The sequence below is a fragment of the Acinonyx jubatus genome, chromosome A3 (genome assembly GCF_027475565.1).
Source record: "Acinonyx jubatus isolate Ajub_Pintada_27869175 chromosome A3, VMU_Ajub_asm_v1.0, whole genome shotgun sequence".
Taxonomy (NCBI): Eukaryota; Metazoa; Chordata; class Mammalia; order Carnivora; family Felidae; genus Acinonyx; species Acinonyx jubatus.
In genome coordinates, this window is record NC_069388.1 from 42,903,459 (window position 1) to 42,927,713 (window position 24,255).

At 38.6% G+C, this 24,255-nt stretch overlaps 1 protein-coding gene and 1 long non-coding RNA gene across 5 annotated transcripts in view; one reads left to right on the top strand and one right to left on the bottom strand.

Annotated features, from left to right (window-relative positions):
* DTD1 (D-aminoacyl-tRNA deacylase 1) overlaps positions 1-24,255 on the top strand; it is a 193,813-nt gene that overhangs the window by 57,899 nt on the left and 111,659 nt on the right. The gene's annotated exons all lie outside the window — the stretch shown is intronic.
* Positions 3,901-17,218, bottom strand: LOC128311163 (uncharacterized). The gene is made up of 4 exons (XR_008289222.1): positions 16,408-17,218; positions 15,582-15,692; positions 7,723-7,962; positions 3,901-4,270 (listed from the first exon to the last, which is right to left on the bottom strand). It is a non-coding gene; the product is annotated as an uncharacterized LOC128311163 (long non-coding RNA).

Here is a 24,255-nt window from a genome sequence, read left to right on the forward strand (position 1 = left end):
AGAAAGTGTATTCTGCTGCTTTAGGATGAAATGTTCTGAATATATGTGTTAAGTCCATCCAGTCCAGTGTGTCATTCAAAGCCATTGTTTCCTTGTTGATTTTCTGTTTAGATGATCTGTCCATTGCTGTAAGTGCGATGTTGAAGTCCCCTACTATTATGGTATTATTATCAATGAGTTTCTTTATGTTTGTGATTAATTGATGTATATATTTGGTTGCTTTATGGGGGGGGGACATAAATATTTACAATGGTTAGATCTTGGTGGATAAAAACCTTAATTATGATATAATGCCCTTCTTCATCTCTTGTTACAGTCTTTATTTTAAAGTCTAGATTGTCTGATATCAGTGTTGGTATTCTGGCTTTCTTTTAATGACTATTCGCATGTTAGATGCTTCTCCATCCCCTTACTTTCAAACTGCAGGTGTCTTTAGGTCTAAAGTGAGTCTCTTGTAAGCAGCATATAGAAACTCATTGATAATAATATCATAATAGTAGGGGACTGATACCCTATGTCTTTTGATTGGAGCATTTAGTCAGTTTAGTGCTATTGTGTTACCTGTAGAGTTGGTGTTTCTGGTGATGTTCTCTGGTTCTCTGTAGTCTTTGTTGCTTTTGGTCTTTTTGTTTTGTTTTGTCTTTTCTCCATTCAGAGAGTCCCCCTTAAAATTTTTTGCAGGGCTGGTTTAGTGGTCACAAACTCCTTTAGGTTTTGTTTGTCTGGGAAACTCTTAATCTCTCCTTCTGTTTTGAATGGCAGCCTTATGGGATAAAGAATTCTTGGCTGCATGTTTTTCCAATTCAGCACATTGAGTATATCTTGTTACTCCTTCCTGGCCTGCCAAATTTCTGTGGATAGATCTGCTGCAAACCTGGTGTATCTTTCCTTATAGTTTAAGGACTCTTTTTTCCCCTTGCTGCTTTCATCATTCTTTTCTTATCTATTTTGTGAATTGACTATGATATGCCTTGTTGATGGTCAGTTTTTGTTGAGTCTAATGGGAGCTCTCTGTGCTTCTTGGATTTTGATATCTATGTCTTTCCTCAGATTAGGAAAGTTTTGGTATAATTTGCTCACATAAACATTCTGTCCCTTTTTCTATCTCCATCTTCTGGGACTCCCATGATTCATATATTATTTCTTTTTAGTAAGTCACTGAGTTCTCTAAGCCTTGTATTGTGATCTTTTGACTGTTTCCCTGTTCCCTTTTTTCTGCTTCATTATTCTCTATAATTTTACCTTCTGTAGCACTGATTAACTGTTTTGCTACATCCATCCTTGCTGTAGTGCAGTCTTCATTTGAGATTGTGTCTTGGTTATAGCATTTTTAATTTCGGCCTGACTAGATGTTATTACTTTTATCTCCGCAGAAAGGGATGTGTCTTCTATGCTTTTTTAACCCCAGCTAGTATTCTTACTATTGTGGTTCTAAATTCTGGTTCAGACATCTTGCTTATATCTGTGTTGATTAAGTCCCTGGATGTCTTTACTTACTGTTCTTTCTTTTGGGGTGAATTCCTTCATTTTGTCATTTTGGAGAAAGAAAAAGAATTAATTAGTAAAAATAAAAAATAAAAATTAAAAAATTTAAAACAACACAAAAAAAATCATATAAAGGAAGCTAGATCCTAGGTGTGTTTTGGTCTGCTTATTGGAGGAAGCTTGATAGAATAGAGAAGAAAGGGAAAGAAAAGAAAAAGAAAAAAAGGTAGGAGATTTTTTAAAAATTAAAAAAGTGAATACAAAAAACAATACAGTGAAATGAATAAGGTAAAATAGAATGACAAAAAATTTATAAAAAATATAGTAGGAAAAATTAAAGAAAAATCTTCTTTTATAAAAATGGAAGATGAACGTAAATTTTTTCCTTCTGTATTCAAGAATAAGAAAAAGAAAAGAAAATTGAATAGATGGACCGGCAGACAGAATGAAGTATGAATGAAATTACATCCAGTTTCCAGTAGAAGTCAAACTTTGAAGCACTTTATAGTCTGTAAACTAAGCAGGTGGAGAGACTGTGGTGGTCCTCTAGAGCTTGGTTGGTGCAGGTGGCTGAGGCTTGGTGTAACAGCTGCATTCTCCACTAGATAGCTCTGCTTACCTTACTGGTGTAGATCGTTGTGGTGCCTGTATGCATGTATGTGCATGTGTGGGAGAAGTGAAAATGGTGTCACCCAGTTTCCCAGTCTCTAGCATCAGAACTCTGTGCAGTCTCAGATTGGCAGTCAAGCACCCCTCCTGTGTCTTTGGCTTCCATCCACTCCCTGCTCCTACACTGTCCCTGACCAAGCCGTCAACCTGCCAGGTGGCACTTCCCTACTGAATTTTATTTCAGATGTGGCTGTGTTTCCAAACCCCTCACTCCCAGGGCTCTATGGCTTGGACCCACTTAGACCCTTTGGGGGAGGGTCTTGCCAAGCAATGGCCAGGTGCTGGCCCGCCCCAGGAACGCTTGCTTGACTGCACAGCTGCAGGTGCCCAGAGACTGCAGCTGGGTGCCAGCCCACCCCACAAAAAGTTTGCATGATCATGTAGCAGCAGCATTTCAGGGATTATGGTAGATTTACCAACACACATCTGGTGCTGGGCTTCACTGCCTCCTGAAGTCCTTGTTTCAACACCAGCAGACATGGCTGTTCTTTGGGGTCTGCTGGGACCTTTGCCTGTGGGGAGGCCCCTTGGCCTGTACCAAATGTCCTCTCAGCAGGGGACTGCCTCTTCCTGTGTGGGCCAAGGACTCCTCGGACCTCACTGTCTGTCCCTGGGGATTTGCCCTTCCCACCAGAGCTCCTCCAAGTATTGAGCTGTGGAGTTTCAGACTCTGTGCTCCTCTGTTTATAGAGTCCTAATGGTATTGAAACCCTCTCCTTATTTCCTTTCTCCTTTTTCCTTTCACTCTTTCTTGTTCAGTCCCTTATGGGTGTTTCCACTCTTTCTCTTTCTCTCCAGCTGCTTTCAGGGGGAGTACTTTTTCTTCTGTTCCCCACCCCCCCCCATCTCTGTCCTCTTTCCACAAGCAAAAACAGCTTTCTACCCTCCGTGGCTTCTCTCTCCCATTTCACCTCTAGGCACCGCGTGCCTCCTGAGTTCTGTAGCTCAAATTTTGCAGATTGTGTTAATCCTCAGAGCAATTTTCTAGGTGTGCAAAATGGTTTGGTGCTGATCTAGCTGCATTTCAGGGACGAGAGAAGTAGAAAACTTCCATGCTGCTCCGCCATCTTGGTCTCTCCTCCCTATTTTTTTTTTTTTTTAAAGCTTATTTATTTTGGAAGAGAGATAGTGTGTGGGGGAGGGGCAGAGAGAGAGGGAGACAGAATCCATGGCAGGCTCCATGCTGTCAGCATAGAGCCTGATGTGGGACTCGAACTCATGAGCTTAATTGACTGAGCCACCCAGGTGCTCCTTTTTTCAAATGAAATACTGTGAAATGGTTTCTTTTTTGAAATGTGTAACTCTAAAGGTACACTTGTGCCTTTCAAAAATGAAATTGTAATACATGAAGGAGGATTGTAATAAATACCAGACTATGATTGTTAATAAAAACAGATTTGAGAACTGATCAGTTCCACATCCAACCATGTGACCCACACAAGCACTGTGAGAGGGGAGCAGCTCAGTTTTCACTTTAAGTGACTGGTTCAAGGTCATGAGACATAGCCATTAGGTAGGAGAGCTGGGTTCTGACATAAGGGTCTTTTTAAATTTTATTTTATTTTTATTTTATTTTTTAAATGTTTATTTTTGAGAGAGAAAGAAAGAGAGAGAGGCAAAGAAAGAGCAAGATAGAGAATCCCAAGTAGGTCCTGCGCTGTTAGCACTGACCCTATTGTAGGCTTGAACTCATGAAATGTTAGATCATGCTGTGAGCCACAATCAAAAGTTAGGCACTTTAACCGACTGAGCCACACTGACGCCGCCACAGGAGACAGTCTTTCAGACTGCACTGCCTCAGATTTCTGACTTTATTTTCTTAACTACCATCTTTCTGATTTATTATGTGGTCTGTTTAAACAAATGAAGCCTCAGGATTTCTCAAGCTAGTGGGTGCTTCTTTGTCTTCCAGCTAACTCCAGGAGACCTGAGGTTTATGGGTCTCCCCAAAGGTTGGATGGTATTGACCAAAGTCCCTCAGTATCTGCTTGCAAAGCTGTTCTTTGGAGCTTACCCATTCTGTGGTTATTTCTCCAGGCCAGAGCTCTGGAAATCACTGGTCCACCTCCAGAACCTCTTTATCTCACAGTCAGAGGCATTGTCTGAGTTTGACAGGCTGGAAAAAAAATTTATTTTGTAAAATGTTAGCTTAGTAAGGGAAGCTTCAGTTTTATACATATGCAAATAAGTGTCTTACACTGTTAAAAGACCCCCCTTTTTTAAACATTACTCAATATTAACAGTGCTCTTTTGGTTAAGATTGTATTATTGTTAGCATTTTTATTTTATTTTAGTTTAGTTTAGTTTAGTTTACTTTCTACTTTACTTTTTACTTTAGTTTTTTAAACATTTATTTATTTTTGAGACAGAGAGAGCATGAACAGGGGAGGGTCAGAGAAAGAGGGAGACACAGAATCCGAAACAGGCTCAGGCTCTGAGCTGTCAGCACAGAGCCCGACGCGGGGCTCAAACCCACGTACCGTGAGATCATGACCTGAGCCGAAGTCGGACGCTCAACCGACTGAGCCACACAGGCGCCCCAGCATTTTTATTTTAAAAAATAATCATGGCTTGGAAAATGAATACATGTATATGGATCATGTTTCCACATTTTATTTTAATCTTTAATGTAGATTATAAAGTTATTTCCAAGAGTGTTTTTTAGTTATTATAATGTTTAGCTGTGTTATGATAATCACATTTAAATTTAATTTCAGTAACACCAAGACAAGAACCCTGAAATTTAGGGTTTGCAGTACAGTGTAGGAAATGAGGGTCCATTGGGAATGCTGCCTATTCAATATCTTTGTTTTTCACACAAGCTCAGGAACTCTCTTAAGTTAATGTAGATACAAATAGCTTCGATTACCACTGAATTTATGTGAGTGATTATGGTAGACTAATGAGTTAATCAGCTAGCAGCCCATTCTAGCCACTGATGTACTAGACTAATTGCTTTGTTTGCCTGGGTTAGTTTTCCTGCCTCTTTTAGTGAACATCATAATTTCTGTTTATTACAAGGGTTAGTCAGTTTTAATTATGGCAATTTTTTTCTGAAATACACATTTTTAAAACTTTGTACTGTAGAAAACTTCACACTCACATAGAGAGGATAGTGTAACAAATCTCCATATAGTCATCATCCTGTATCAGTAACTATCATCCATTACAGAAAATTCACATTTCTTGGGTATTCCTGTATGCATGGCATGGCTGTGGGCTCTGCTGGTTGAGTTCAGCTGGAGAGAGGTATGGGGCAGAACACACATCAGAGAGGGACTGTTGTGGGGACCACAGAAAATTTTTCACTGAATGTCTTCTTTCCCTATTTGCTGTCTTCTTCCCTATTTGATTTAGTTTGTTTGAATTTTTTTTCCTAACACAGATAGTCAATGTAGCAGTAAACTTGCTTGTATGTAAATCTTTGCCTCTTTGTGTATTTCTTTAGGACAATGGAAGGAACATCTAAATACGAAAGAAGCTTGAATATTTTCATTCTCCCCTATGAAGATATTATTGTAACCTGATCAATTTTAGCAATCTTGCCTTTTTCTTATTAGTTCTAGGTCAGTTATTTTCTTTTTTCCCTTTTTTTAAATGTTTATTTTTGAGAGAGAGTGAGAGAGAGAGTGGGTGTGTGCATGCAAGTGAACAGGAGTCGGGGAGGGGCAGAGAGATGGGGAGACACAGAATCCAAAGAAGGCTCCAGACTCTGAGCTGTCAGCACAGAGCCCGACGCAGGGCTCCAATGCACGGACTATGAGATTGTGACCTGAGCCAAAGTCGGATGCTTAACCAACTAAGCCTCCCAGGTGCTCCTAGGTCAGTTATTTTCTGAAGGGAAATATCTTTATTGGGATTATCTTAAATGCTAGCTGCTACAGCACACAAACTCAGAATCTCTGTGGCTTAACTCACAGTTAATCTCACCGAAGTATAACATGGTTTGGAGGGGATCTACTCCATTTGCTGACTTGGGGGTCCAGGGTTCCTCCAGCTTGTAACACTGGCCTCCCAGGCAGGGGAAGAAAGCAGTAGAGTCACCTCATCAACTCTTATGCATCACCTCTGCTCATGTTCCCATCTGAATCACTTCATGAGAGGCTGAGAACATAAAGTGTAATGCACTCCCAGACACTTGAAGTATGCCCACCAGGGAATAGGTGGTTTGAAATCAAGCGTTTTGACCATTTTGGCATAGCCTTTCCAAGTACATTCTGTAAGTCCAGCATCAGAGCCTTTCAAGGAATGGATTTAGTGTTATTTACATTTTAGTGGCAGTATTCTTTTTTGTTGTTGCTTTAAATGTATTTTAATTTTTAGACTTTTTAATTTTGAAATAGACATCTGTGGGTGATATGTTCCAGAATCCCTAGTAGATGCTTGAAACTGCAGATAGTTACTGAACCTTACATATACTATGTTTTGTCCTATCTGGACATATATCTATGGTAAAGTTTACTTTATGAATTAGGCACAGTAAAAACTTAATAGCAACAACTAATGATACAATAGGAAGAATTATAACAATGTACTGTAATGAAAGTTACATGAATATGGTGTCTCTCTCAAATATCTTCTTGTACTGTACTCACCCCTCTTGTAATGTGAGATGATAAAATGTCTATGTGATGAGGTGTGGTGAATGATGTAGGCACTGTGATGTATTATTGGGCTACTATTAACCTTCTGATGCTAATGTCAGAAGGAGGATCATCTGCTTGATGACCACATTTTACCACGGATAACTGAAACCATGAAAAACAAAACCTTTGGTAAGGGGAGACTACTATTTTAAAAAGTTGTGAAAATAGTACACAGGGGGCCTACTCAAACTTTCCCTAATATTAGCATCTTTCATAAGCATAGTATAATGATTGAAACCAGAAAATTAACATGGATATACTAGTCTACAAATCTTGTTTGAATTTTGTCATAGGCAGTGGTATCATTATTAAAACCAGAGTTGTTCTCAGCTTCCTGTTTGCACATCCTCCTCACCCATAGGTGGTCTGTCTTTGCTTACAGGTGTCACTTACTTTATAATTACAGGTGTCACTTACTTTATAAGTCAGCAGGATGAACTGAGAATCCCCCAAGTACTCGAGTCTAGGCCCCACACTGCTGAGTAACATGTAAGCTAGCACTGGGCCTTTTGTAGTTCACGCATTACTACTTTGTTGTCAATATGCCAGAACAAATCAGGGGAAGGAAAGACTTTATTTATTAGACAGTAGACAGAGAACCTCCAGTAGTCTTGAGGACTTTTAAGATAAATATGACCTAAAACTGCTTTAATCATCACTTTTCCATAACCTCCTCTGTGGCCACAGATAGCATCTCTAACCTTAATTAATTGGGTTATCCAAATATGGGCTTAGACACACAAGGGTCAGATTGAGGAAGTCTGGATCATTCAGCGGAAAATCATTCTAACTGCTGCCTTAATTCAAGTCTACTGAGTGCCTGGAACCTTGTAAAGAAATAGGGGTATGTATATTAGTGCTTTATTGCTGTGGAACAAATTACCCAAAACTTAATGGCTTAAAATAACAATAACTCATATACTTCTTGTGAGTCAGGGATTCAGGGTTGGCTTCACTGGGTAGTTCTGGCTCAGGGTCTCTTGTGAGGTTGTAGTTATCAGTTGGCTCTGTAGTCATATGAAGGCTTGACTGGGGCTGGAGAATGTGCTTTCAAGTTGGTCCACAGGACTGGCAGTTTGGGCTTGGCTACTGGTGGGAGGCCTTGATTCTTCTCCACATGAGACTCTTCTATGGATTTGTTTGATGTGGCAGCTGGCTTACCCTAGGGTAAACAGTTCAAGAAAGAGCAAGGTGGATCACAAGTCACACACCATCATTTCCACAATATCTGTTGGTTACATAGGTTAGCCCTACTCACTGTGGGAAGGGAGTATGCAAGGCCTGAATACTAGGAAGTAAAAATTCTTATGTGCTGTCTTGGCGGCTGGCTACCACAGTGGGAGATAGAGAAGCGACAAGGCTCTGTAATACTGTATGTGTCATTTATTGAAAACAACATTAATTACAATTACATACTACTGGATATTTGGCTCTTGTGGCCATTGTGGTATTTTGGATTTTAATGAAAAATCAAAACCAAGAACTATCAAAAGAAAGTAGGCCGGAGTACCTGGGTGGCTCAGTTGGTTAAAGCATCCGACTCTTGATTTTGGCTCAGGTCATGCATGATCCTGCAGTTGGTGAGATCGAGCCCCACATTGGGCTTTGTGCTGAAGTGTGAAGGCTCTTTGAGATTCTCCCTCCCTCCCCCACTTTTACGTGTGTGTGTGCATCTACATTCACTCTCTCAAAAAAAAGAAAAAGAAAACGGATCTCATTAACATTGAAGTTTGGTAGGCAGAAGTAGAGAGTTTGAGTCAGAGGCTTGAATTCCAGTATTGACCTCTGCTGCCTGCAAGATCGTCATGGGGGTTAAAGAGGATGGTTATCTCTGCCCTGTGGACCTCATGGGCTGTTTTGAAGGATGCAGTTGAGTGTGAGGGGATACATGAATTATGCAGTGTGTTATGGGAATATCAATCGTGATAATGAGAGAGATTTAAAAAATGCAGTGAGATTTGTTCAGTACTTAAACTTGGAAGCAACTGAGGTATTTTTCAGACTAGATGTTTTAGTATTGAGCTTTATTTATTTTTGTGCGGGATAGAAATACCAGTGACTACAAGTGCCTTTATTATGAGGAGCTGTAAGGTCAAAGCCATGGGCTTGGTGTGTGTGGAGGGTGGGTGGGGAACCTTCATAGTTCTGTAAGGAAGTTTAAATCCAAGCGACAAGTCCATTTGGAATTTTCTTTAGAGCCATTCTATCTAGGATTGGGCCTTTCCCCTCTTTGCCATTGCCATTTGGCCTGTCGCAAATGTTTGCCTCTGACTTCTTTTCATAGATCAGTGTTTCAAATCTAAGGATTCTCTTTTGCTCTTTCATTGTGGGAAGGCAAAAATTCACTCAGGGGCCTCAGTCTAATGGTCGTTTATGAGGTCCATGGCTGAATGTGTGGGCTATGGTCCCTGAGATTTGAGTGACAGATCTTGGAGAAATGGCTAAAGAGTGAACTTAAGGTCAGGCAAAGATTTCTGAAAATTCATGTTAGAGGTAGGAAAAGCTTGAATTATCATAAATATTTGGTGCCCAGTGTTTTGCTATAAGGTTTGCTCATTAGTGTTACATCTGTCCACACAAAGTTATTATTATTAAACACCTTTACGTGGATATCTGGGGGAAGAAGCATTCCAGGGAGAGAGCTTAAAAGTTTGGGCTGTATGTGGATTTAAAGATGTAAAGGGGCATCTAGCTGGTTCAGTCAGTAGAGCAAGTGACTCTTGGTTTCAGGGTTGTAAGTTCGAACCCCACATTGGGGATAGTTTACTTAATTAAAACAATTAAAGTTTATAAAAAATTTAATTTTAAGTCTAAATATCAAACTGTTACCATTCTCTTTTCTGTTTATGCTTAATTTCTATAACTGAATGCTTGTAATGTTTTATGTCTTTGCAGTAGATATTAATACATGAAAGTGTTGATGAAATGTGCCTTTTTTTTGTTTTCTGAAATGAAGGAATTGTGCCATCCAGTTTCATTTCTCAATGGCCGCTAATGATTTATAGTTTGTGTTCAACCCCCAATAAATACACAGGTAATTTGGTTAGTAGGAGTATAAGAAGAAAGATTCATGACTTTACTGTTTTTCTTTTTTCTGCCAGATTTATTTCATTTTTTAAAATTTATTATTTTTTAATGTTTATTTAGTTTTGAGAGAGAGAAAGAGAGAGAGAGGAAGAGAGAGGGAGACACAGAATCCGAAGCAGGCTCCAGGCTCCAAGCTGTCAGCACAGAGCCCTATGTGAGGCTGGAACCCCTACGTGAGATCATGACCTTAGCTGAAGCCGGGTGCTTAACCAACTGAACCACCCAGGCGCTCCATTTTTTTGCCAGCTTTATTGAGATGTAATTGACATATAGCATTGTGTAAGTTTAAGGTGCACAATGTGATAATTAAATATATATTGTGAAATGATTACCACATTGAGAATTACAAGTTTTCTTTGGTGGTGGGAACATTTAAGATTATTCTCTTAACAACTTTCAAGTCTATAGAACAGTATTAATATAGTCACCATGCTGTACATAACATCCTCAGAATTTATTTATCTTATAACGAAAATTTTGTATTCTTTAACTAACATTCTCCCCATTTCCCCCACTCCCTAGCCCCTGGCAAGCATCATTCTATCCCTTTATTAGTATTTTGTTAATTTAGATTGCACATACAAGGAGATTATACAGTATTTGTCTTTGTCTAACTTATTCATTTAGCATAATGTCCTCATGATCCATCCATGTTGTTGCAAATGGCAGGATCTCTTTCTTTCTTTTTTTTATGACTGAATAATATTGCATTAGCTAGCTAGCTAGATAGGTAGATAGAGATAGATATATCACACTTTCTTTATCCAGTTATCTGTTGATGGACACTTAGGTTGTTTCTATGTTTTGGCTATTATGAATAATGCTGTAATTAACTTAGGGGTGCAGATATTTCTTCAAGACAGTGATTTCATTTCCTTTAGATGTTTATCCAGAAGTGCAGTTGGTGGATCATACAATAGTTCTGTTTTTTCTATTTTTAACTTTTTGAAGAGCCTTTGTACTGTTTTCCATCATGGCTATACCAGTTTCCATTGTCACCACTAAGGGTTCCTTCCCTTTTCTCCACATCCTCACCAACATTTGTTATCTCTTGTCTTTTTGATGATAGCCATTCCAGCAAGTGTGAGTGGTTTGATTTGCATTTCTCTGATGATTAGTCATGTTGAACTTATTTTCATATACCTATTGGGCATTTGGAAAATGCCTGTTCAAGGTCTTCTGCCCATTTACAAAACAAGATTATTGGGAGTTTTTTTGCTGTTGTGTTGTATGAGTTTCTTATGTATTTTGGATATTAACCCCTTATATATGACTTGCAAATATTTTTTCCCATTCATTTGGTTGTCTTTTCATTTTGTTGATAATATTTGTTTTTCTTATCCCACTGTTTAAGCATGATTGACTTAAAAATTTATGCTTCTGTTTTTCTGAGGTAATATTTATTTTACTTTATTATTTATTTATTATTATTTTTAATTTAAAATATTTATTATTATTTTTATATGTATATAATTTATTGTCAAATTGGTTTCCATACAACACCCAATGTTCATCCCAAAAGGTGCCCTCCTCCATGCCCATCACCCACTTTCCCCTCCCCCCCGCCCCCATCAACCCTCAGTTTGTTCTCAGTATTTAAGAGTCTCTTATGGTTTGCCTCTCTCCCTTTCTGTAACTTTTTACCCCCTTTCCCTCCCCCTTGGTCTACTGTTAAGTTTCTCAGGATCCACAATGAATGAAAACATATGGTATCTGTCTTTCTCTGGCTGACTTATTTCACTTAGCATAATACTCTCCAGTTCTTTCCATGTTGCTACAAATGGCCATATTTCATTCTTTCTCATTGCCAAGTAGTATTCCATTGTGTATATAAACCACATCTTCTTTATCCATTCGTCAGTTGATGGACATTTAGGCTCTTTCCATAATTTGGCTGTTCTTGAAAGTGCTGCTATAAACATTGGGGTACAAGTGCCCCTGTGCATCAGCACTCCCGTATCCCTTGGGTAAATTCCTAGCAGTGCTATTGCTGGGTCATATGGTAGATCTATTTTTAATTTTTTGAGGAATCTCCACACTGTTTTCCAGAACGGCCGCACCAGTTTGCATTCCCACCAACAGTGCAAGAGGGTTCCTGTTTCTCCACATCCTCACCAGCGTCTATAGTCTCCTGATTTGTTCATTTTAGCCACTTGGACTGGCATGAGGTGGTATCTCAGTGTGGTTTTGGTTTGTATTTCCCTGATGAGGAATGACGTTGAGTATCTTTTCATGTGTCTCTTGGCCATGTGGATGTCTTCTTTAGAAAAGTGTCTATTCATGTCTTCTGCCCATTTCTTCACTGGATTATTTGTTTTTTGGGTGTGGAGTTTGGTGAGTTCTTTATAGATTTTAGATACTAACCCTTTATCTGGTATGTCATTTGCAAATATCTTCTCCCATTCCATAGGCTGCCTTTTAGTTTTGCTGATTGTTTCCTTCTCTGTGCAGAAGCTCTTTATCTTGATGAGATCCCATTAGTTCATTTTTGCTTTTAATTCCCTTGCCTTTGGAGATGTGTCAAGCAAGAAATTGCTGCAGCTGAGGTCAAAGAGGTTTTTTCCTGCTTTCTCCTCTAGGGTTTTGATGGTTTCCTGTCTCACATTCAGGTCCTTCATCCATTTTCAGTTTATTTTTGTGAATGGTGTGAGAAAGTGGTCTAGTTTCATTCTTCTGCATGTTGCTGTCCAGTTCTCCCAGCACCATTTGCTAAAGAGACTGTCTTTTTTCCATTGGATACTGTTTTCTGATTTGTCAAATATTAGTTGGCTGTACATTTGTGGGTCCAATTCTGGATTCTCTATTCTATTCCATTGGTCTTTGTGTCTGTTTTTGTGCCAAGACCATACTGTCTTGATGATTACAGCTTTGTAGTGGAGGCTAAAGCCTGGGATTGTGATGCCTCCTGCTTTGGTTTTGTTTTTCAACATTACTTTGGCTACTTGGGGTCTTTTGTGGTTCCATACAAATTTTAGGATTGTTTGTTCTAGCTTCGAGAAGAATGCTGGTGCAATTTTGATTGGGATTGTTTTCAATGTGTAGATTGCTTTGGGTAGTATTGACATGTTTACAATATTTGTTCTTCCAATCCATGAGCATGGAATGTTTTTCCATTTTTTTGTGTATCTTCTTCAATTTCCTTCATAAGTTTTCTATAGTTTTCAGCATACAGATCTTTTACATCTTTGGTTAGGTTTATTCCTAGGTATTTTATGATTCTTGGTGCAGTTGTGAATGGGGTTAGATTCTTTATTTGTCTTTCTGTTGCTTCATTATTAATGTATAAGAATGCAACTGATTTCTGTACATTGACTTTGTATCCTGAAACTTTGCTGAATTCATGTATCAGTTCTGGCAGACTTTTGGTGGAGTCTATCAGGTTTTCCATGTATTATATCATGCCATCTGCAAAAAGTGAAAGCTTGACTTCCATCTGTGCCAATTTGGGTGCCTTTGATTTCCTTCTGTTTTATGATTGCTGATGCTAGAACTTCCAACAGTATGTTAAACAACAGCGGTGAGAGTGGACATCCCTGTCGTGTTCCTGATCTCAGGGGGAAAGCTCTCAGTTTTTCCCCATTGAGGATGATATTAGCTGTGGGCTTTTCATAAATGGCTTTTATGATGTTTAAGTATGTTCCTTCTATCCCGACTTTCTTGAGGGTTTTTATTAAGAAAGGATGCTGACTTTTGTTAAATGCTTTTTCTGCATCGATTGACAGGATCATATGGTTCTTTTCTTTTATTAATGTGATGTATCACATTGATTGATTTGCAAATGTTGAACCAGCCCTACAGCCCAGGAATGAATCCCACTTGATCATGGCGAATAATTCTTTTTATATGCTGTTGAATTTGATTTGCTGGTATCTTGTTGAGAATATTTGCACCATGTTCATCAGGGATATTGGCCTGTAATTCTCCTTTTTTTGTGGGGTCTCTGTCTGGTTTGGGAATCAAGGTAATGCTGGATTCATAGAATGAGTCCAGAAGCTTTCCTTCTGTTTCTATTTTCTGGAACAGCTTGAGAAGGAGAGGTTTTAACTCTGCTTTAAATGTCTGGTAGAATTCCCCTGGGAAGCCATCTGGCCTAGGACTCTAATTTGTTGAGAGATTTTTGATAACTGATTCAATTTCTTCACTAGTTATGGGTCTGTTCAAATTTTCTGTTTCTTCCCATTTGAGTTTTGGTAGTGTGTGGTTGTCTAGGAATTTGTCCATTTCTTCCAGGTTGTCCAGTTTGTTGGCATCTAATTTTTTCATAGAATTCTCTGCTAACTGTGTTTCTGAATGGTTGGTTGTGATAAGTCCAATTTCAGTAGTTATTTTATCTAATTGGTTCCTTTCTCTTTTCTTTTTGAGAAGTTTGGCTAGGGATGTATCAATTTTTTTTTTTTTCAAAAAGCAGCTCTTAGGTTAATTGATCTTTTCTGTGTTTTTAGATTCTGTGTTATTTCTGCTCCAGTCTTTATTATTTCTCTTCTTCTGTTGTCCTTGGGGTTTCTTTGCCGTTCTGTTTCTAGTTCCTTTAGGTGTGCTGTTAGATTTTGTATTTGGGATATTTCTTCTCTCTTGAGATAGGTCTGGATTGCAGTGTATTTTCCTCTTAGGACTGCCTTTGCTGCATCCCAAAAGGTTTGGACTGGCATGTTTTCATTTTGACTTGTTTCCATATATTTTTAAATTTCTTCTTTAATTACCTGGTTGACCCGTTCATTCTTTAGTAGGGTGTTCTTTAACCTCCATGCATTTGGAGGTTTTCCAAACTTTTTCCTATGGTTGATTTCAAGTTTCATAGTGTTGTGATCTGAAAATATGCATGGTATGATCTCAATTCATATTTCTTTTTTATTTTTGAGAAAGGGAGAAAGAATGAGTGGGAGAGAGGGGCAGAGGAGGGAAGAGAGAGAGAGACATAGAGGGAGGGAGAGGGAGAGGGAGGATATCTTAAGAAGGCTCCATACTCAGTGCAGAGCCCGACTCAGGGCTTGATTCCACAACCCTGGGATCATGACCTGAACTGAAGTCAGGAGTCAGACGCTCAACCTCCTGAGCCACCCAGGTGCCCTAAGAGATAATATTTGTTACTAACAATAGCCCATGTTAATATCAAAGGAAGAATTTTTGGTACAGCCAGCTTGCCCACTTACTTAAGGCTGGGACACTGGTTAGCAGTTGAAGCTGTGGCTGTGTGGTGCAACATGAGCCTGCACTTTGAGGTGTAGCACTCTAAGGCATGCGATCTGGTTCAACACTGCCTAGCTGTGTGGCTTTGGACAGGTTACTCACCCTTCCTCGTAGAAAGTAGATAAAGCACCCGAAATGGCATCTGGCACATTTTAGGCACTGAAAATGGAACTTTATCATTTTTAATGCTTTTAAGATATCTGGGATATCTGAATGAATATGTTCTTTAAAAAAAGAACACATATAAGTACAGATAACTCAAATGTGCATGGCTGATTTCTTAAGAATCTACAATTTCAAAATAAGGTCTTTTTGTGTACCTCACAAGCAAAATGGAACAGGCATCTTTCTGTGATATAGTCTGGTGGGTCAGATCCTGAGTCAGGTGTTGAAAAACTTGACCAAAAGCAATGCCTGTTGTTGGTTTGCACTTTTGGCCCTGTTGCCCCCACTGTGACTGCTTAGGCTGATATGGGTTGGGGGAAATGGGGGTGCTCTAACATTTACCTGGCTTTATAGAATCTTATCTCCCTCCTTCATGAGCAGCTACGTACACATATGCTTTTTCCATTCTATTCATGATGTTTAATTTCTCTTTTCTTGTCATATCAATTAAGCCTGAAATTGAGATCACAAAAACATCATTTGTTTAAGATCATGTTTAGTAGGTTTATTTAATTTTATTATCTTTCATAGGGTTTCTTATGGCTAATTAAAACAGTACTTTTAAAGACTTCTTCCTTTAGCATAAAAGACTTTTTAAAATAGATGCTCTTTTTAGCAACTTCAAGAAGATTGCAAAGCATTAAAAAATTAGATAAATTCAGGAAACACAGAGAAGTAAATTTGACTGGATAAAAATTAACCCTTCATATATATAAAGAAATTTGGAAGATCGGGACAGCTGGCTGGCTTAGTCAGAGGAACATGTGACTCTTGATCTTAGGGTCATGAGTTTGAGCCCCACATGGGGTGTAGAGGTTACTTAAATAAATAAAACTTAAAAAGAAAAGAAATTTAGAAGATAAAAGTTAGACTAGGAGAGTCTTTGGCTTTTGGCTTGGAGGAGGCCAAGGTGCAACTTTCCTCGGTTCATTCGACACCAGCCGCCTAAGTTCGACCCCAATGAGATCAAACCATGTACCTGAGGTGCACTGGTTGGGGAATTGGTGCCACATCTGCCCTGGCCCCCAAGATTGGCCCCTTGGGTCTGTCTCCAATAAAGGTTAGTGATGACATCACCACGGCAGCCAGTGATTGGAAGGGTCTGAGGATTAATTACAGTGAAACTGACCATTCAGAGCAGAGAGGCCCAGGTTGAAGTGGTACGTACGTTCTGCCTGTCTTGATTATTGAGGAACCACCAAGAGACAGAAAAAAAAAACATTAAACACGGTGAAAATATCACTTTTGATGAGATTGTCACCATTGGCCAACAGATGCAGCACCGTTCGGTAGTTAGAGAGCTCTCTGGAACCATTAAAGACATCTTGGGGACTACTCAGTCTGTGGGCTGCAATATTGATGGCCACCACCCTCCTGACATCATAGATGACATGACAGTGGTGCAGAGGAATGTTCAGCTAGTTAGGAACTACAAAGGAAAATATTTCAATAAAGGATCATTTGACAACCAAAAATAAATACATAAAGTTAGACTAGGAGAAAATATTTTCATCTTTTCTTCTCTCTCTCTCACTTTCACAAAGTCAGCTTTATTTGTACAAACAAGGATATCATGGGAGTGATTTCCAAAGCCTTGTCTCCTATTTTCAACATTTTAAAATCGAATTTTTCATTCAAGTAGTTATAGGTTCACATGCAGTTTTAAGGAATAATACAGTGAGATATTGCATACCCTTCACCCAGTTTTCTCTAATGTCAGTATCTTATAAAAGTACAGTATAATATCACTGCCAGGACATAGATTCGGTTCACCTATCTTTAGGGTAAGTGATTTCTCTTTTTGCTTATTGATGTCCAGTTGATCCAGCACCATTTGTTGAAAAGGCTGTCTTTTCCTCCACTTTTATCCTTTTGTCAAAAACCAGTTGGACTTGCTTGTGTGGATCTATTTTTGGGCTCTCTTATTTTGTTCCATTGACCTAGATGTATATCCCTCCACCATTATCATGCTATCTTGATTACTCTAGCTGTATAGTAAGCCTTAGTATTGGGTATAGTGATTCCTTCCACTTTATTCTCCTTTCCAGACTTGTTTGAGTCTGTGGCCTGTGCTTTCCCATATAAATTTTAGAATAAACGTGTCTGATAAAAACTAAGATGGGATTTTGATAGGAATTGCATTAAACCTGTATATCACTTTGCAGTGAGTTAACTTTACTATGTTGAGTCTTCTAATGCAGAAACATGGCTCCCCATTTATGAAATATTTTCTTTTCTATGAAAAAATAACTAGTACTTGGAACCCATAAAGAGCCTCTACAAATCAATTTTTAAAAGGCCAGAGGTCATTAGGAAACTGGGAAAAGGCTATTTTCAGGCAGTTCCCGTATGAAATACAAATGGCTAAGATTTGAAAAGATGCTCAATCTCACTGGTGTTCAGGAAATGCAAATTATAAGATCCCATTGTTGTGTGTGTTTAGATTGGTAAAAATAAAACAGAGATAATATTATCAGTTGATAAGAGTACAAGGAAAATGGGTACTGTAATATGCCGATGCTGGGAGAAAGCTGATGAAGACTTTTTTTTTTTTTTTTTTTTAAGTAGGTTCCATGCGCAATGTGGGGCTTGAACTCAGGACCCTGAGATTGCAAGTCGCATGCTCTGCTGACTGAGCCACCAGGTGTCCCATTGGTGAAGACTTTTTTAAAAGGTTAATTACTTTTTTTAGTTCCAGTATAATTAACTTACAGTGTTACATTAGTTTCAGGTGTATGATATAGTGATTCAGCAATTCTATACATTACTCAGTGCTCATCATGGTAAGTGTACTCTTCACCTATTTCACTTATTCCCCATACCCATCTCCCCTGTGGTGACTATATTTAAGAGTCTGTTTGCTGGTTTGTCTCTTTTTCTCTTTATTCATTTGTTTTGTTTCTTAAATTCCACATATGAATAAAATCATATGGTATTTGTCTTTCTCTGACTGACTTACTTCATTTAGCATTAAATCTTCTAGATTCATACATGTTGTTGCAAATGGCAAGATTCCACTCTTTTGTATAGCTGAGTAATATTCCTCTGTGTGTATGATGTGTATCACATTTTCTTTATCCATTCATCTATTGATGGACAGTTGGGTTGCTTCCATAGTTTGGCTATTGTAAATAATGCTGCAATAAACATAGGGGTGTATATATCTTTTTGAATTAGTGTTTTTGTATTCTTTGGATACTCAGTAGTGGAATTACTGGACCATATTGTAATTCTATTAAAAAACATTTTTTTTTGATGTTTATTTTTGAGAGAGAACATGAGTAGGGGAGGGGCAGAGAGAGGGAGACACAGAATCTGAAGCAGGCTCCAGGCTCTGGGCTGTCAGCACAGAGCCCAATGTGGGGCTCAAACCCAGGAACCGTGAGATCACGACTTAAGCTGAAGTCAGACTCTCAGCTGACTGAGCCACCCAGGCGCCCCTTGTAAATCTAGTTTTAACTTTTTGAGGAACCTCCATACTGTTTTCCACAGTGGCTTCACCAGTTTGCATTCTTACCAACAATTCACAAGTGTTCCTTTTTCTCCACATCCTCATCAACACTTGTTTCTTGTGTTTTTGATTGTAGCCATTCTGACAGGTGTGAGGTGATAGCTCAGTGTGGTTTTGATTTGCATTTCTCTGATGATTATTGATGTTGAGCATCTTTTCATGTGTCTGTCTTCTTTGGAGAAATGTCTGTTCATGTCTTTTGCCCATTTTTTTAATTGGATTATTTGTGGTTTTGGTGTTGAGTAATATCAGTTCTTTATATATTTTGGCTACTAACCCATTTTCAGATATATCATTTGCAAATATCTTCTCCCATTCAGTTTTGATTGTTTCTTTTGCTGTGTAGAAGCTTTTTATTTTGGTGTAGTCCTAATAGTTTATTTTTGCTTTTGTTTCCCTTGCCTTAAGAGGCATATCTAGAAAAATGTTGGTTTTTCGACAAAAATGGCTAATGTCAGAGAAATTACTGCCTGTGCTCTCTTCTAGGATTTTTTATGGTTTCAGGTTTTACATTTAGGTCTTTAATCCATTTTGAGTTTATTTTTGTGTATGATGTAAGAAAGTGGTCCAGTTTTATTCTTTTACATGTAGTTGTCCAGTTTTCCCAACATCATTTGTTGAGGACACTTTCTTCTATAGCTGTTCAGTTTTCCCAACATTGTTGAAGAAAGAGACTTTCTCCTGCTGCATATTGTTCCCTCCTTTGTCAAAGATTAATTGAACATATAAGTGTGGGTTTATTTTTGGGCTTTCTGTTCTGTTCTATTGATATATGTGTCTGTTTTTGTGCCAGTACCATACTGTTTTTATTACCACAGCTTTGTAGTATATCTTGAAGTCTGGAATTGTGATACCTCCACTTTTATTCTTCTTTTTCTATGTTGCTTTGGTTATTCAGGGTCTTTTGTGACTCATACAAATTTTAGGATTATTTGTTCTGTGAAAAATTCTGTGGCTATTTTGATAGGGATTATATTAAATGTGTAGATTGCTTTGGGTAGTATTCACATTTTAACAAATTTTTCCTTCCAATTCATGAATATGAAATGTCTTTCTATTTCTTTGTGTCTTCAGTTTCTTTTATCAGTATTTTATAGTTTTCAGAATACAGGTCTTTCATCTCCTTGGTTAAATTTATTCCTGGGCATTTTATTGTTTTTGGTGCAGTTATAAATGGGATTGTTTCCTTAATTTCTCTGTTGTTTCACTGCTGGTGTATTGAAATGCAACCAATTTCTGTACATTGATTTTTTTATCCTATGACTTTACTGAATTCATTTATCAGTTTCAGCAGTTTTTTGGTGGAGTCTTTATGGTTTTCTGTATATGGTGTCATGTTATCTGCAAATAGGGAAAGTTTGACTTCTTCCTTACCATTTTTTTTTTTTAAGATTCATGCCCAGTGTGGAGCCCAGTGTAGGACTTGAACTCACAACCCTGAGATCAAGACCTAAGCTAAGATCAAGAGTCAGATTTTTATTTATTTATTTTGAGAGAGAAAGAGACAGAGAGAGAGAAAGAGAGAGAGAGAGAGAGATGGAGAGAGAGAATGAGCAGGGGAGGGACAGAGAGAGAGACAGAGAGAGAGAGAGAGAGAGAATCCCAAGCAGGCTCCACACTGTCAGCATGGAGCCCTTTGCAGGGCTTGAACTCACAAACCATGAGATCATGACCTGAGCTGAAATCAAGAGTTGGATGCTTAACTGATTGAGCCACCCAAGCGCCCCTTCCTTACCAATTTGTGGATGCCTTTTTGTTGTTGTTGTCTGATTGCTGTGGCTAAGACTTCCAGTACTGTGTTGAATAGAAGTGGTGAGAGTGGCCATCTTTGTCTTCCTGTTCTTAGGGGAAAAGCTTTTAGTATTTCACCATTGAGGATGATGTTAGTTGTGGGCTTTTAATATATGCCCTTTATTATGTTGAGGTATGTTCCCTCTAAATCTTTGTTGAAGGTTTTAATCATGAATGGATGTTGTACTTTGTCAGATGCTTTTTCTGCATCTGTTGAAATGATCATACGGTTTTTATCATTTCTCTTGTTGATATGATTTATCCTGTTGATTGATTTGTGAATATTGAACTACTCTTGTGTCCCAGGAATAAATCCCACGTAATTGTGTGTGAATGATTTTTTTTATACATACATTTTTTTTTTTTTTAAAGTAAACCCTACCCCCAACATGGGGCTTGAACTCACAGCCCTAAGATCAAGAGTTGCATGCTCAACTGACTGAGTTAGCCAACCAAAACCCTTGGTTTTTGGTTGGATTTGGTTTGCTAGTATTTTGTTGAGGATTTTTGCATCTATGTTCATCAGTGATATTGGCCTGTAGTTCTTTTTTTTTTTTTTTTTTTTTTTGTGGTGTCTCTATCTAGCTTTGGTATAAGGGTAATGTTGACTTTATAGAATAAATTTTGAAGTTTTTGTTCCTTTTCTATTTTTTTGGAATAGTTTGAGAATAGAAGGTATTCACTCTTCTTTAAATGTTTGGTAGAATTCACCTATGTTGGTCTCTGCTCCTGGACTTTTGTTTGTTGGGGGTCTTTTGATTACTGATTCAATTTCATTGGTCTGTTCAAATTTTTAATTTCTTTGGTTCAGTTTTGGGAGGTAACATGTTTCTAGGTATTTATCCATTTCTTCTAGGTGGTCTAATCTGTTGGCCTGTAATTTTAGATATATTTCAAATATTTCAGATATTCTCTTATAATCCTCTGTATCTCTGTGGTATTGGGTGTTATTTCTCCTCTTTCATTTCTGATATTGTTTGAGTCCTCTCTCTCTCCCTCTCTCCCTCTCTTCCTCTCTTCCTCGCTCCCTTGCTCCCTCTCCCTCTCTCTGTCTCTCTTTCTCTTTTTGACGAGTCTGGCTAAAGGTTTATCAGTTTTCTTGATCTTTGCAAAGAACCTGGTCCTGGTTGCATTGATCTGGTTTTGTTTGTTTCTATTTCAGTTATTTGTTTTAATCTTTATTATTTCCTTCTTTCTACTGATTTTGTGTTTGCTAGTTCTTGTTTTTCTAGCTCCTTTAGGTGTAAGGTTAGGTTGTTTATTTGAGATTTGTCTTGCTTCTTGAGGTAGGCCTTTATTGCTATTGCTTTTGATGCATCCCACAGATATTGTACTGTTGTGTTTTGATTTGTCTCCATGAATTTTTTAATTTCCTCTTTGATTTAATGATTGACCTATTCATTGTTTAGTAGCATGTTATTTAACCTCCATGTATTTGTGGTCTTCCCAGATTTTTTGTTGTGGTTGATATCAAGTTTCATAGTGTGTGGTTGGAAAAGATGCTCTACAATTTAAAAAAAAAATTTTTTTTACATTTATTTATTTTTGAGAGACAGACCGTGAGTGGGGGAGGGGCAGAGAGAGAGAGGGAGACACAGGATCTGAAGCAGACTCCAGGCTCTGAGCAAGCTGTCAGCACAGAGCCTGATGTGGGGCTCGAACCCATGAACTGCAATATCATGACCTGAGCTGAGTCAGATGCTCAACCAACTGAGCCACCCAGGCGCCCTTTTTATTGTGTTTTTGTAATTTTTTTTAATGTCCTCTACTATTTTTTTAAAGTATTTATTTATTCATTTTTATTTTGAGGAGAGACAGCGCAGGTGGGGGAAGGACAGAGGGGGAGGGGGGCGGAGAGAGAGAGAGGGAGAGAGAGGGAATCCCAACCAGGCTCTGCACTGCCAGGACATAACCCACCATGGGGCTTGAACTCATGAACTGTGAGATCATGACCTAAGCCGAAATCAAGAGTTGGACGCTCAACCAACTGAGCCACCCAGGCACCCCTGGAGTCCTCTAGTATTATTGTATTACTATTGATCACTTCCTTTATGTTTATTATTAACTGCTTTATGTATTTGGGTGCTTCCAGGTTGGGCACATAAATATTTACAATTGTTGTATCTTCTTTGATTGTTCCCTTTATGATAATGTAGTGTCCTTCTTCATCTCTTATTTCAGTCTTTGTCGTTTTTGTTTTACAGTGTTTTAGTCTTTTTTGTTTCATAGGTATTGCTACCTCATCTTTCTTTTCACTTCTATTTGCATGATAAATGCTTTTCTGTTCCTTCACTTTCAATCTGCATGTGTCTTTAGGACTGAAATGAGTCTCTTGTAGGCATCATGAAGGTGGGTCTTGCTTTGTTGTCTATTCTGTCACCTGGTGAAAACTGTTTAGAAGGCGTTTAGCAATGTTGATCAAAATTTGAACCACACATAAGTGGCCTGAGGAATTTCACTTCTTTGAACCTCTTTCAGAAGTTTGTGCACATGTGCATGAAGTTATTGGTATAGGGGGGCTCAGTATGGCATTATGGAAATGGCTAAAATGCTCATCAGTAAAGGAAAGATTAGACAAATCATATCTATAGTGTAGAATACTGTGCACCATTTAAAAAGAATGAGGCTGGGGGTGCCTGTTGGTTAAGCGTCTGACTTCAGCTCAGGTCATGATCTCATGGTCTATGAGTTTGGGCCCCACGTTGGGGTCTGTGCTGTCAGTTCGGAGCCTGGAGCCTTCTTCGGATTCTGTCTCCCTCTCTCTCTGCCTCTCCCCAATCACATTCTGTCTCTCAAAATATGAATAAACGTTAAAAAAAAAAAAAAAGAATGAGGCTGAGGGGTACCTGGGTGGCTCAGTCAGTTAAGCATCTGACTTGTTTTTTTTAAGTATATTTATTTATTTTGAAAGAGAGAGAGAGAGAGTAAGCAGGGGAGGGGCAGACAGAGGGGGAGAGAGAGAATCCCAAGCAGGCTCCCCACTGTCAGTGCACAGAGCCTGATGTGGGGCTTGAACTCACAAACTGTGAGATCATGACCTGAGCCAAATCAAGAGTCAGATGCTTAACCGATTGAGCCACCCAGGTGTCCCTAAGCATCTGACTCCTCATATCAGCTCAGGTGATGGTCTCGCAGTCATGGGGTTGAGCCCTGCATGGAGCCTATTTGGGATTCTCTCTCTCCCTCTCTCTCTCTGCTTCTCTCTCTCTCAAAATAAATAAATTAAAAAAAAAAAAAAAGAATGAGGCTGGCCTATTTGTACTGACATTCAAATTAGGTAAGAATAGGAAAGAAGTCAAATTATACCCTCTCCTGTTTTTAGTTCTAGTTTGCTTTTAAACAGATATAAACTGGCCATCTGGTTTATTCTGACTTTCCTGTCGCATCGTTGAACTGATACAGCTGCTTCAGATAATTACATTGTGGCCCAGGGAGTCTAAAATTACTGATAAATTAACTTTGTTTTTATGGCTCTTACCTTGAAGTCATCTTTATTGCTTTCGTGGTGTACCAAAATGGGAAATAAAGGTCCAGGGCTGTGGGGAGGGGGCTGTGCCTCAGGCAGGAATGATGTGTCTCTGGCTATGTCTACTGGTCTCATCCTGTCAGTGCCCTGGCCCTTTGTTATCCTACTCAGGTTAAAAGGGCATTGCTAACCTCTCTGAGGAATGGCCTTTTCTTTGACAGGGTCTTAATAGGGCTGGCATCTGAAGG